Source organism: Rattus norvegicus, chromosome 11 (assembly GCF_036323735.1).
Source record: "Rattus norvegicus strain BN/NHsdMcwi chromosome 11, GRCr8, whole genome shotgun sequence".
Classification (NCBI taxonomy): Eukaryota; Metazoa; Chordata; class Mammalia; order Rodentia; family Muridae; genus Rattus; species Rattus norvegicus.
In genome coordinates, this window is record NC_086029.1 from 40,917,654 (window position 1) to 40,932,727 (window position 15,074).

Genomic DNA, 15,074 nt, shown 5'->3' on the forward strand with positions numbered 1-15,074 from the left:
TTTACTATTGCCCTTCTATGTTTAATTTTCTTCCTCTTCCTCATCTTTCATTCTCTCCTTTTTTTCTTCCTCCTCTTCTTTTTCTTCTCTCTCTCTCTCTCTCTCTCTCTCTCTCTCTCTCTCTTTCTCCTCTTTTCCCAGACCCCCCCACATACACGCACACACTCAAACACACACAGGTTCACACACTCAAACACACACATACTCACACATATGCATGTGCCCACACACAGGCACACCCCTCACACACAAGTAGAATAACTTATTTTACAATAGAATGGCTTCCATTGCTTTCCCGTTCAGTTAACAATTACGTCAGATGCAACCTTTTCATCCAGCTTTCATCCTACTACAGTCAAGTGTCTAGCATGATTTACTGAGCATCGTGCTCTCTGTATTGTACACAGTTCTTCTAAGATCGCCTTTGTGAATTAGATCAGACCATTCACACTGCCTGAAATGCAATTTACAGCCTCCTTGATGGTAGCCATCAGGGAGACGCTAAAACCTAGCAGGTGATCTTCCTGAGATGGTTTTGCCATGAACTGTACAGTTAATGATGAATTGCTTCTTTAGGCAAGACCAAGGAGATTTCATTTTAGAAAAGATTCCTGCTGTTAACATACTTTCCCTGTTATTATTAAATAAATAGCAATCACTAGGTATTAGCATACCCTTTGAGCAGATCTCTGCAGAACAGTAGACCTGCACTGTCTTATAGTGGTGCTGTATAGACAAATAGATGATTTCTTAATTATTAATGGTGATCTGATAAAAATTTCTAAAATTATATAAGTAATAATTAAGCTCTTTTATAATATGACTGCTATTAAGTCCTCTCTGATGTCAATACTGAATTGAGAACTCTGCCAGTCTTCAACAAGTGTCACTAGTTGATTGTTTCTCAGCTGCAAGGAGGCATCTACAACTTAAATTACATTCCAAGAGGTTGTCAAACAGTTAACCAAAAGTCATCAAAGGGGAACTGAGGATTTACTATAGGTGCAAGGAAAGAAGATAAAATATTGACTGGGTTTATCGATATAAAACTTTAATGACAACATTATGGCCTTTAACTCTCTGTGCTCCTGTATAGCTAGTGACAGATAATGAATGATTAGCCAGAAATTTACTCTTTTTATTGGTTATTTTATTTATTTATATTTCAAATATTGTCCCTCTTCCCAGTTTCCCCTCTGCAACCCCCCTATCTCATACCCTCTATGCCCTGCTTCTATGAGGGTGCTCTCCCACTCACCCACCCACTTTTGCTTCACTGCCCTAGCATCCCTCTACACTGTAGCATAGAGCCTCCACAGGACCAAGGGCCTCCACTTCCATTGATGCCAGATAAGTCAATTCTCTGCTACATATGCAACTAGATGCCAGAGAAGCAAGAGGTTTCCAAAGAGGCTGACATTAACTGAAATATCCAACAAAGAAGAGAGAGAACCTGTGTAGAGACTATATCTAGTGGATAGGTATGGCCCCAGATTGAGGGATGGGGCCACCCACTCATCTCAAATTTATTAACCTAGAATCGTTCCTGTCTAAAGGAAATACAGGGACAAAGAGTGGAGCAGAGACTGAAGGAAAAGCCAGCCAGAGACTGCCCCACCTGGGGATCCATCCCATATGCAGACACCAAATCCAGACACTATTGCTGACACAAAGACGTACTTGCTTACAGGAGTCTGGTATAGCTGTCCTCAGAGAGCCTCTCCCAGAGCCTGACCAATACATATGTGGATGCTCACAGATGATTACTCTTAATATGCTTGTGAACATTTTCTGTTGTAAACTTTTTATTCAATTTATGATTTAAATTAATGTTTGAATTTCTAGTGATTTTTTTTTAAAAAAAGGAAGCTTGGAAAAACCATGTGATCTCTTCTCCCAGACAAGGTACAAAAGACTAAGAAACATTACATTGGAAGACATTAGGAGCAGAGCACTGGGAGTAAAGGCATTGGGAGCATGGGCATTGTTACATCAGAGTAGGAGAAAAGAGTAAGATTAGAAGGAGAATGCAGAGTGGAATAACTTAGAAACTATAAAGCAACTTAGAAAATTAAGAGAGCAATATGCAAAATGCAGAGGAAAAGAGGAAAAAAGAAGCTGCAGAGAGAGCAGAAGGAGCAGGCAGGCTCCTACTTACCATAAGACAGAACAGGTCCTTTCCACAATAGCAAGGCAGACTTAGTCTTACTAAAGAGAACAAAGCTTTCTTCTTACAAACCCTTTTAGCATTGAAAGGGTAGAAGCTTTTTCTTTCTCTATGTAATAAGCATTGGAGTTCATTTTATCCAGAATAAGTGAGTTCTTTCTGCACTTGTGCTTGGGCTGCTCTCTCTCTCTCTCTCTCTCTCTCTCTCTCTCTCTCTCTCTGTAATTATGAAATCAGTATGTAACTTGCGCCAACTGGTTTGAATGGAAAACTATGAGTATGTATGCATGAATCTGAATATGAATTTATATGCATTTATCCATATTTGCAAGTGTAAAAATTTTTCCTACTGTGAGCATGACACTCTCCTCCTGGTTCAATAGAAGTTTATTGCTTCAAATATCCCCCTAGCCTGACAAACAAGAGGCATCTGGCAAGAGAGAAAAGGATATAGCAATTAATCTGTTGCTTTTTTTTTTTTACTATGAGTTGCTAAATACCAGTGAACACAGTTTCAATTAATTTCAATATATATCACAAACTTATGTTTCACAACAGTCAGATGAAGAACTATTGTTTATACCTTGTGGACCATAGACTGAGAGAGTGATATTTAGAACTTTAATAAAACTGTGCTCCCATGAGTACATGGTGATGTTCAGATGAAGGGTTCTAGCAACAGAGATTATCTTCCTAAATATCATGCTATTTAACTTGATGGCTCCGAGATAATGAAGGGCAAACATTTAATTGCTTAGCCAGCTTTTATTTCCGCTATGTTTCTTTTTCTCAAATTCATGCATATTTTGGTGGGGGTTGCAAGTATAAGGCTGTGAACTTTGATCTACATGAGTGGCGCCTCAATGGTGAATGTAGATTAGCATAGGTTATCCCTCTAGCATAGCTTTTCTAGTCACAACGATGGTCTATGAAGGGATATGGCACCCAAGGCAGCTGACAAGGTAAATTATTTGGTAGAATATTAGGGAATACTGTTAACTGTCTCATTCACAAATATGTGGTTCTAAAATTCAGACCAGCTATAGCCACACTACCACCCTGATGGATGGAGTAAGTTTAGCTGCTGATGTGAAAGATGTAGCAGGGTTACAAGTCACTAGATCATTCATCACATCATTGAAGACAGCCATAAAATTACCTTTGAAATTTGAGTTGCTGAAGATTCCAGAGTTGTGAGCCAGTGAGGCCCATTAAGTGGAAGGTTGATGATGTGTTGCATCCAAAGCAGTGAAATTCACCTGACTTTTACATTTAAAGACCTAAGACAAAATGAATCATTTTCTTTCTGTAAGAGTGCTATGATGCACTCTCTAATAAATAAGTGTAGGGACAAAGTACTTAAAAAAAATACAACACTTAATTCTGGATGAGAGAGCAGCCAGGATTTGCGTGTTTGCTTTTAAAGACCAGCGGTGACATTGTAAATGGTGCTAACTTTCCTCCTTCTGACTCCACAGAAGGTGTGATGAAGCCCCTGGTAAAACAATACTCTTTGTTTTGAGAGTGCTGGGGGTAGCCACGGTCAGCAGATTACATTTTGCAAACAAAACTTGTATGATCACTGATATAGATAGCTGCTGGTTTTTAACATAAATATAAACTTGGTTATCTTTCTGAAAGTTTATGGTAAGTGAGCATCTTTCCATAGAGTGTTAAGATAATGAGGCTGCCTTGCTGTCTAAGGCAAAGAAATGTCACGAATCAAAGCATAACAGAACAGGTGACATAAAAACCACGCCTGAGTATAAACCCTTATCAATAAAGTAAAAGACATAACCAAAGTGTGCTTTGAGGTGCTCTGAGGGCTATGAGGGTGCTAAATTGCCATGCACATTCATTTTATAAAACACACCACAATCGCATTGACATTTCACAGCTCACAAAATTATAATTCTGTTCCATAATATACTTTACCCATGATCTATTAGGTGACATCAATATTAATTGAAACTTATGTGGAAACTGTTGTTTTAACTTAGAAAAGTATTTTTGCTGTGACTGGGTGACCTGCTCAGGGCATCCCCAAACAAAATCGTCATATAGCTAATAATAAAGTAATATATAGTTAAGTTTGAAAGGATTTTGTTTCAAGTGTTTTACTTTTAGTGATGAAATCTTATGTATTTAAGGCTTCCTTGGTTTCCATATGCAACCAAAGGTGGTCTGAAAACACTCTTTGTCATACCGCTCTCTAAGTACTGGGATGGTGGACTCATACCACTTAGACCTGCTTGGGAAGCTTTTATTTAGCTTTCATGAGAAGGACCCTCATAATTGGACAAGTCCACAGTCGCTCCTCTAATCCAACAGCAGTATTCAAGTTAGTAAGTTTATTATCATGGCTATAGGATTTCCCCTACCTCACTCAAAATGACTTCTCAACATTTTCATCTCACCTCCTCTCATGATATGTCTAGGGGTAGTTATTCTATATCCTTCAGATACCATGCCCAGTGGGTACATCCATATTTATAAATTATCATCTAGTGGGTCTTCTTTACATGTATTAATATATTTATAAGTATATGTTAATATAATTATAACAATTATAAACATATTGTTTATATTTACATTCTATTATATTTACGTACTATAATTTTATACACATATATAAATATATAATGCAGAACCCATAATCCCCAACACACTTGTTATATGATCAACTAATAGTTTGTATACTAAGGGCTCACTGTGTTGGTCACTGAAAATGCGTGGCAGTGCCTGATACAAACGTGCTTTCGGCCCACTCGAGGCTTTTAGTATAACAAGAATATTTATGGAGATCCAGCAATGTTTGTAGTGTTCCAATATGCCGCCAGCAGAGTGTCACTTCCTTGAGGCAGTTGTGAAGCAGAAATTATTCTGGTTCTCATGCCTTCGAAGCATACTGTCCTTTGCAGAGTGGAAAAACAAGAAGGGCAAAAGAGCTTGCCCTTTCTTGAGGCAGACCTGAATCTGGAACATTCTGTTCTGCCCCTGGCAGATGCTTCTGTCAGGACAAGCTGCCTTCATTTTTGTCTGGCTTATGGAGCCCTCCTTCAGCTCACTAACCAAATGGCTGGCACAGGTGGTCTCTCTGATGTTCTGAAGTTCGAGAAAGATTACACATTTAAAGGAAATGAAAAACGCATGTGACACATGAGAAAATGGAAGGATATTCATTATTAATAGAATGTTTTAATGGTGGACCACACCTTTGGTCCCAGCACTCAAGGAGCATATACAAGTGGATCTCCATGAAATCAAGGGCAGCCTGGTCTACACAGTGAACCTGAAGCCAGCCTGAGCTACATAGCAATGCCAGGCACTGACTATTCTTAATGTTCATTTCTTTTCCTTTTGAAGCAACTTTGGACCTAAAAAGAAATCATAATTAGCAGAAAAGTCAGAGGAGAAAAGAATTAGAATAAAAGATATTCAAACTAATTTCTTTGACCCCCATGGAGCTAAAAATGACTGGAGGATTAAAACCATTTAGCATTTTAAGGTTTACTTGTTACATCAGCCAATGCAGTTACTACCTATAATTATGATCACACGCACAAAAATAAATGTACAGTAAATTAGCTTTTAAGTTTATACATCCCATTTTAAAATTATCCCTTTCAAAGTGTTTTCAAAAACTATAATTACAAAAAAAGCATAGCAATAAATCACGGGATTGAAGAAAACGTTTTAATATATGTTTACCCACAATGCAATAATTATTTTCTAAGTTCTTTAGATGCTTCCCAGTACAAAGCACATTCTCTTATACATTTGTAATAGGTGAGGGAAATGGTTTTGACTAAATTCTAAAATTCTAAAAATGAGCACAGAGTGCCAACATAACAGTGAACAGGCAGGATGTGACGGGGTCCTGGTTGTTCGGTCTGGATTAGATGGACTGGGCATATGTGGAATTTCCTCAATGGGGACTTGTGTTAGTGCAGGGAGGTATTACATAAGGAATACACGAAAAATCACTAGCAGAGGAAACTACCCAGTTGTTGGCACTGAGAATTGAGCTCGGTCCCACTGGGTCTGTTTGAAAAGTGGACTGAAACAAGGAAGGTAGTGGAGCATGTTGTTCAGTTCCCCTAAATTTCCAGAATAAGGAAGCTTTATTTTCGAATCAGAGCTGAAACGTCTGACCAGAATTTGGGAAGCTCAGGAGAAAAAAGAAGCCAGGAAAGGATTAATTTCAGGCCCCAACCCTGGTGGCTTGGCTCTCAAGCACAAGAGCAGAGCTCATTGTTACGATCCAACACTTGGCTCTTCCACTGAAAAGCTGGCAGGAGCTGAAAAGCGAGTGGGCTTGCCTCTGGCTCGCAAGCGTAACACACAATTTTTGATGTTGCTGACTGACGGTGTGGCAAGAATGGGGCTTGCCATTGTGGCCCGGCCTTTTAGTGCAACTAGGCTTCTATCAATCTGATATGCTGTATGTATTTGGGTAATTATGGGACATTCAAAGAAAGGACCGGTTAAGAGAGAAGGGCTTGTTTTGATATTAGCAGATGAATAGAGTTGTACAAAGCAAAGTCGTTTCGCTCTGATGGTCTAGTACCATTCGGAGTCAGCGTCTCTCAATCATGCCTTGGCGTCATTCATGCACTTTGGGGAATTGGGCGCATGTCATACACACCACTTATTTGTAATTCCTTTCAAAAATGTGTTTTTCTGATGTTCAGCTTTCAGAACTGGCCAGACCTCCCAAAGCCTGTCACCTTCGAGGTGCAGTGTATAATTTTCTTTAACGCTATTGTCCTGCTGCTATAATATTGTAGGAAAGTTGGAAGGAAAAGTAAGGGGAAACGATATACTTAAGCCACACAGAGAAAGGCTAGGCTACTGCACGTTGGGGGAGTTTGATGCATATGCTGGATCTCAATAGACTGGAGACTGAATTCTGTGTTCTCTTCCCTCTGAACAGTTGGCTTGCTTCTCCTTCTCAGAACTTTTGTCCCTCACCTCAAATTTTCTTCTCCATCACCCCAAATTTTCCTTATTAAAGGAATGTCTTTTCACGTTATGAACCTTCCTTTTATTAGTTTCTGAAAGTGTAATGGGAAAAGAAAAACATGATGAAAAACACTGTGGTTTTATTAGCATTTAAAGCCACGAAATGCTATAAGTAAGACAGTAATTAGAAACAATTAACTAATACAGTCCCAGTGTTGTATCTTTTGAGTCAGGTGTTTTTGTACTGGTGAGCACATTAATCCTCAAGAACACAACTCCTTTGCTTATTTGTAATTCTTGCTTTCTCCTTCCACATATTAGATCGAAGACGAAGAAACACATGGAGTTACTTTAGGAGATTAATTCAGGATAGTGTTGTACAGCAGCAGAGAGAGGTGGTGGTGAGGTGGGGAGCAAAAGAAGAGGAAGGAGGGGGAGGACGAGGAGAAGGAGGGGAGGGAGAGAGAGAGAGAGAGAGAGAGAGAGAGAGAAGAGAAGAGAAGAGAAGAGAAGAGAAGAGAAGAGAAGAGAAGAGAAGAGAAGAGACTGCAGTTGACTCAAAATTTTGCCTTAATGCTTGGTTCCAGCCTTGCACCTTAAAGCGCTCACAAGCACCCGTTACCAGTGAGGGCTGCCGGTGTTACCAGAGCTACGGGTTCTGAGATGATAGAGGTGATGTGACAGTTGGCTGACTCTGGGATTGGAACACGAATATGTAGCAAAAGTAGTATTTCTTCTTAAATGAGAATACGTCTTTAACTGTCTCTGTCTCCTTTTGTCTTTCTTCAGGCTGACAGGCAATTCTGACCATTTATTTCTATAAGACTTTGATGAATGACCCTACTTGATTCTCCTTCACAACAGTTCTGTGGTCCATACTGCTGCTGGGACCAGGTGGAGGCAGCGGGGTATCTTTAGAGGAATTCTGGAGTAGTCTTGGTAAGACTCATTTTTTTTTGGAAGGAAACCAAGGCATTGTTTTATGCCTGGGAAATTGAATAAGACGAGGAATAATCTGAAATGGGTTGAATTATCCCCAGCTGTCAAACACTGGGCAAGGTCAGAAAAACAAGGTCTAAACTGTAGTTTCATTCATAGGCATCCCATGTCTATCATTACTAGCTACTGTGTACTGGTCGTTAGACCACGTGCGTGCTTTCTTAAGAGTCATCTTTGTATTAAAGTGTGCAATTGAGGGATACAAATGCAAAGCTTTTTAGGGAACTGCATCTGTTTGCACCATAAGTAGTGTGGAAGAGCAGCTACACAAAACATTAATTGGAGTTTAGGGCAAAGGCTCTCTGTGCCATGGTTCTCCCTTTATTTTGAACACGTTCATTGGGGTCTCCTAAAGCAATAGTTCTCAACTCTTCTCCTCTTCCAGAATACTTGCGCCATGCTGTAATTATTTGTGGTAGAGCATATGCTACATGAATCTTGCACATTCTCATTCAAAACCCTCCCAGGAAACCACAAGCTATGGCCTAGTGCTCCTTCTAAATTCCCCCTCTGGATGCAGCTCCCCTTCAGCCTTGCTGAAACCATGCTGGTCTCGCCTTTCCCGGGTTACCACCAAAATGATCGCCTCCTGGTTTTTCTATTTACGTTATCCTCTCCTCCCCTTCTCACGTACCTCCCAGAAAGCTTCACCTGTTGTACGTGCGGGTGACTTCCTCTCTTTGTACATGCAGTCATTGGAATGTCACCTCTCTGGAAGCCATCCAGAGCTGTCCCATTTACATTCATAATGACTGTTTATGTGTATGAGTGGAGCATGTGACCCACAGCGTGCATGTGGAAGTCTCAGGATAACTTGCAGGACTCCACACTCTCTTCCCACCCTGAGAGACCTGGGGATCTAACTCAGGTGGCAAAGAAAGTTCCTTTGTTCACCATGTCTCCTTCCCAGCCATTTTAAATAGCTAACTAACCTTATTGTTCCTTTCCTCTTACCTGGTTTACCTCATATAGATCAAATATCTCCATTATCATATTATGTAGTGGGAACTGTGCACATACATATTCTCTTATTTACTTCATTATCTAAATCTCCGAACAGAAAATAAACCGTGTGGGACTTCTCCATCCTCCTCACTACCACTAACCTCAGCCTCAGGAACTCTAGCATAGTTCTTCAATGAATGAGCGAGGGAGAGATACACAGGCTTTTATGATGGAAAAGTTAAAAACCCAATTGTCAAACTCCCAGCCAAGCATCTTTAACCGCAACCTTTACCCCTCTATTGAAGATTATCAGAACATAAACGAATACAGAAATAGCCTTGACTTTCTTGTCTATTTACTTTTCTGCAAAAGCAACCTTGATGTCAAATTTTATTTTTTAAGTTTCACAGTTATTGATTTGTTTCCAGTAGGTGATAACCGCATGTCGCAGCCTCAGTCCCAAAAGCCACCTGGTGGGAATGCCATTGTGAGTGAGTTAGAGCAAAGATGTGTATTCTCTTCCTCTGTGGGTACTTTAATTGCCTTTGGATTCTCACAGTTGATGTAACTGCTGTCTAGCATCTAGCACAGGCCTATTTGTGAAGCAATGAAGAAACACACAGGTGAGTGAATATGTTTCTCTGATTCCAGACATGCCAGAGGGTGAGGTTATCTTGGAAGGCAAGCTGTCAATCAGCTCCCCTGGGTCTCATTAAAGGGCTGCCTCTGATCAGAGTGTTCACGTTTCCATGGGCAACAAACCTGTGGAGGTATTTTGGTTGACATTATTTGTTATCTACTTTAAGCGTTTCATTCTTTGTGACTAGGAACACAGGCAACGTGTTGGTGTTTTAAATTCTAAAAGAAATTTTAATATACATGGGAGAATAAAATATTTTATATACAAAAGATACCACTGCCTTTGTACTACATTGGCATTGGCATAAATGCCATGAATACAGTAATGTGTGCGTCTGGGACAACTTGACATGCTGTTTCTTTAGACAGTTTATTCAATGCATGTAGTAATACACACACACACACACACACACATACACACATATATACACATATACACACACAAGTATTTTTTTTTGCACTCACATATGAAAGTCTTCACTATTAAAGGATGTGCTTCCAAGCTTCGGTGACAGCAAGCATTGTGGATTGTTGACATCCAATCCCTAAACCACTGCTAAAAATGACTTATAAATTGGTATGATGTGATATTAGTTTGAAGTAAAGCATCGGAGAATGAATTCTTGCCCTAAGAAGAACTTGACTCTAACTGCAGTGATAGGCTTTTACCACAACAATTTAAATAAAACTTCAGCCTAAGTAGATGAGACCCTTAGCTAAATAGCTAGGACAAAACAGAGACTGAGAAATTTCTAGGAATATACAGTTATTCTCACAGAGAGCCAGAAATACACTTGTGTGATTTGTTGGGCCATAAAGCTTCATCTACATTGTATTGGAGGTTGAATTTACAAAGCCAATATTGTTGAGTATTATGGATGCAGAGATAAGTAAGGATGCTTGGCATAAAAGCAATGTGAACTGTGCCCTAGTCTTACCTTCTCAAAGAGGGGACATTCAGCTTAGTTGGTATAAGAATATGCCCTGTGCTTAGTAAACTAACAACTCTTTCCTTGAACACAGTCTATGCAAAGCTTGTCTATGTTTCATTTATGTTCCTTGACTTGACTTCCTCAAATCTGGCTCATGATCATCTCTGATACCCCATCAAGAAGCATAGCAAAGTGTCCCATCTAGTTAGAACATACTAAGCACAACAGCTACAGGCCACACTTTATAAACCTTCTATTTCTGCTCTTTTTGATTGCAGCAATTTGTGGTTCTTTTGTGCTAGAGGACCATGTTTCTACCAACCGACTCTTCATGAATGTTTAATGTCGCTTAGCTGTATCTTCTGCTCTGATTTTGAGGATGCTGGGTGTTAGGAGAGCACAAAAGCCTGCTCCCGGGAGTCAGAGGTATACAGAGGCAGCTGTACCATTTACAGTCTAATTGGCAGGGTCGTAGATCACAGGATGCCCAGCGTTCACCAGGAGAAGATAGAGATGTCAGAGGACCCCTGAGGAGATACATCAAGGGTCTCTCTTTTCTGTCTTTCTCAATAATGGTTCCAGCTGTGTGTTGCAGGTTGTGGGTTGTTATGGTGACCAAAGGGGGAAAAGCTTGGGAAGCCAGGTGGGAGTGTAAGTTGGAGAAGAACTCGGTTTTAACATCTCTGTCTGTGAGGTACGTTTGAGACAATAGCTGAAATGGGTGTACACATAGGTGGGCTGAAAGATGATGGTGGAGGGCGGGATTCCCAGGATAAGCTTCCTTTCTCACTGTCTTAAGACACCAAGGTCAGTCAGTGTGTGAACATCTGAACTCTGATGCCAGGCGACCTCTTCCTGAGCAAACTTTACTTAGCTGGCATGCAGGCAGGACCAAGGTTCTCACCCACTCTGTAAAGTGGGCACCACACCTGCCCTATAAGCTTTCATTGTTTGTTTTTTGAGGAAAAAATAAGTTAATGCATAGTAATAGTACCTTAGCTGAAATAAGCACTCAATATATTTTGTTCCCGGGATTAATTCTATATTTCCACAGAAGGCAATATGGTATATGAACTGTACCAAGACTATATAAGGTCAAATGTTCTATATAATCTTTTCCCCTCTCTGTCTCTGGGAAATCCCCTCTGTTCTGTAGACTTCAATTTCCCCATGTGAAAGGTGAAGCTATTTGTTGAGGTAATTTACTAATGTATATTTAAATAGGGAGGAAACCACTTGAAAGTCCTTAACATGGTCCCTGTTACAGTTTATTTGCTCAGTGATGAGCTATGATTATTAGCAAAGGAAACCATTACTTGTAGAGTGATAGCATGCTAGACTAGATATGTCATATAACATTGACATACAGAGTCACTTTTCCTTCTAGAAAAAATGTTCTCTGTAATTGAAGAATGAAAACCTTTTTTTTTTTTGCCTCAACTCTGAAATACTTTTGAGAAGAGAGTAAACAGAAGAAGTGTCTACAATAGGATGTCCTTTTCACACTATTGTTAAGTTTTGTTGAATTGTTAGAATAACTAATGTGGGGACCTTTAAAACTACACGCAACTCTCATTGGTCAGTAATTACAGGGAAGGCATTGAAAGTTTAATAGTGGGTCAAAGCACAGAGAGTTTTATTCCTAACCATCACCCAAACTACTCACTTTGAAATTCTGTGACTGCATGAGCAGCACATGGAAATAACAAACCACTACTGTGGATATTGGATTGTTTTAAGCCGTTACTCTTTTCCCCTCATCAGGCCATCATGCTCCACTCTTTTGATGATGATGGTTTTGGCCATGTGACTTTTTGATCAATGGATAGTTGGGCAGACACTGCGTCTTAGTCTTTCTCCCATCTTAGCTCTGCCAGCAGGATGCTCTGCTCGCTCAGTTACATCCCATGAAACCCAACTCAGCCAGGCAGAACCCGGCCAAATCACAGGGGACCCACAGCCATCATGGAATGTGAAGAATAAATTACGTATTTGCTTTGTAAGCCACTGGGACTTCCATTCCTCTATTCCTCTGGGTTAAACATTGTTATTCATACTTGTTATGTGAGGAGTGGAGTGAAACACTTTGAATAATATGCTGTATAACCTATTAGGAGCCTAGTTGGATTGCAATTTAGGTCTATCTAAGTCTAAAGTCTAGAATCTTATGTTCTCTGGTATAGCACATTCTGTGGGAGAAAAATGTATGGGAAAACTTGAAAATTAGGTGGGAAAATGCCTCAGTCAGTAAAGTGCTTACCTTAAAAGAAACCTGAGTTCAATATTCAGAACCCACCAAAAGAAGACAAAACAAGACAAAAACAAAACAAAACAAAACACAATCCAGGCATGCCAGCACACAATTGGAATCCCAGGAGTAGGGTGGTCGAGACAGAACAATAATTGGGCATCCTCACTAACCATTTTGGACTTTTCTGTGAGTTCCAGACCAATGAGAGACTTCTCAACAAACAAACAAGCAAACAAACAAACAAAAATAAAATTCAAAAGTGGTGGCTAGCTTCTTAGGAATAATAATAATAGTAACAACAATGATAGTAGTAGCTGTGGTTGACCTCTGACCTCCACACATGTACACACATATGCACTTGTGCACACAAGCACAACTGCACAATAGGACAAAGACATGAGCATGCATACACACACACACACACACACACACACATGTCAATTAAATAAGTTTTAAACTCAATTAAATTAGTTTTAAAGCTAAGACATGTCAACATACTAGCTGTTCATTTAGTTTTAACTTCAAAGTTCTTTTGAAAAAGCATATACGCCTGGGCGCAAGCACCTTTCCCTTCTAAAGGAACTCATCAGAGGTTAAAAAAGCAAAACTAAATAAGGTAAAACAATGAAGGTTTTCAAACAGACACAAAAACAAATAATAAATACTAAAATAAAAAGAAAACTTTGTAGGATCAACCCTTCTGCTGAGAATTTGAATGCCTGACATAGACAACAAAACCCACACTAACCACGCCATTTAAATTCTCTTGGAGGAAGAAGCCAGGTTTTTATTCTAATCCTTCTAGATCCTTAGCAAGGTCCTCATAGCCCTTTCTCTATAAACCGTGGCCTTAAGAAAGGCCCCCAGTGACTTCTTGACTCTCTCCCTAGCCCAGCCTTCGGGATTTCTCTCCATTTGACAAATGAATAATTCAGAATTAGAAGCTTCAACCAGAGTCACACCATTCCCCAGCCTCCCAACTTGGTCATATCCTCATTATGGGAAAAGCCATTCCACAAGGCAAACAGCATTTCATAATTGTTATTTTATGGATATTGCCCGCTCCTGGGAGTTCATTCTCAGTATCTATTTGTAATTCAAAGGTCAGCGTAATACCACTGGCATACATAAGGATTCTGAGAGATTTGTTTCCCCTGCTTGATATTCAGATATAGTGACATAGTAGATTAGTCTATGAGTCTCTGCTGGGGCTTGGGCGCTGTTAGGAGGGATTTGACCTTGTCTTAATTCCAGGGCTTCACCAGTTGCTAAGAAAACTGACCTATGAATGGGAAGTAGGGCCAAGAGCACACTCTCTCTCACTCTGTTGGCCTAAGGGGCGAGATATTAAGGAGAAAGCCTGAGGCTCTTCCATGGCCATTATCCTTCCCTGTAAGTGGCTCTAATATCACCTAAATATGTTTCTCCTTAAGGTAATTTAAACAGGAGAAGACGGCATCAGAGGGTAATTGAGGACTCGTGTACATATATATTTGCAAGATTTATAGGGCAAGCCACCTTTAAATTAGCAATGGCTGCCTCATTCCCTGGTATTATATATTGAAATATTCAACAAGAAAGCTATTTCCAAGTAGGTATGGGTGATGATTATTTATTAGTTCTTAAATTCATCCCTTCTTCCCATCTCACCAAACACCACTTCCAATTTGAATGAGCTTGAAGCTCTTGCACACTGAAATGTATGCATAAAGACAGGCTCCTTAGAGACATGGTTGGCTTGAGATAAAGGGGAGAAATAAGAGAATGTGTGGAAGGTGCCCGCTTATTTCAAAATTAGAAACAAATTAAAATAGAAAAATTTCCTGGACTATCAGCATGAGTTACCTGTATACATGCGAAAAGCAGGGTGGGAGTGATAGAGAGAGAGGAGGAGACAGAGCTGGGAGGGAGGGGGAGGGGAAAGAGGGGAAGAGGAAGGGAAAGAGCAACGGAGAGATGGGAGAGGGGGAGGGACGGAGGGCGGGAGAGAACACAGAGACAGATTATTTTTCATTTTCTTCTTTCTATTCTATTTTGTAGCATGATATTTGGAGTTCACCACTGAGGTTATTTCCAATCAAATCTCATTCAACCCTGGAACAATGTATAGGTTGTCGGCTTGAATGCTGGTGGGTTGTGGGCCAACCATCCTCCAGGTTGAAATGGAGGATATAAA

At 40.0% G+C, this 15,074-nt stretch overlaps 1 protein-coding gene across 9 annotated transcripts in view; it reads right to left on the bottom strand.

Annotated features, from left to right (window-relative positions):
* Positions 1-15,074, bottom strand: part of Grik1 (glutamate ionotropic receptor kainate type subunit 1) — a 400,993-nt gene that overhangs the window by 261,680 nt on the left and 124,239 nt on the right. The window lies entirely within an intron of this gene.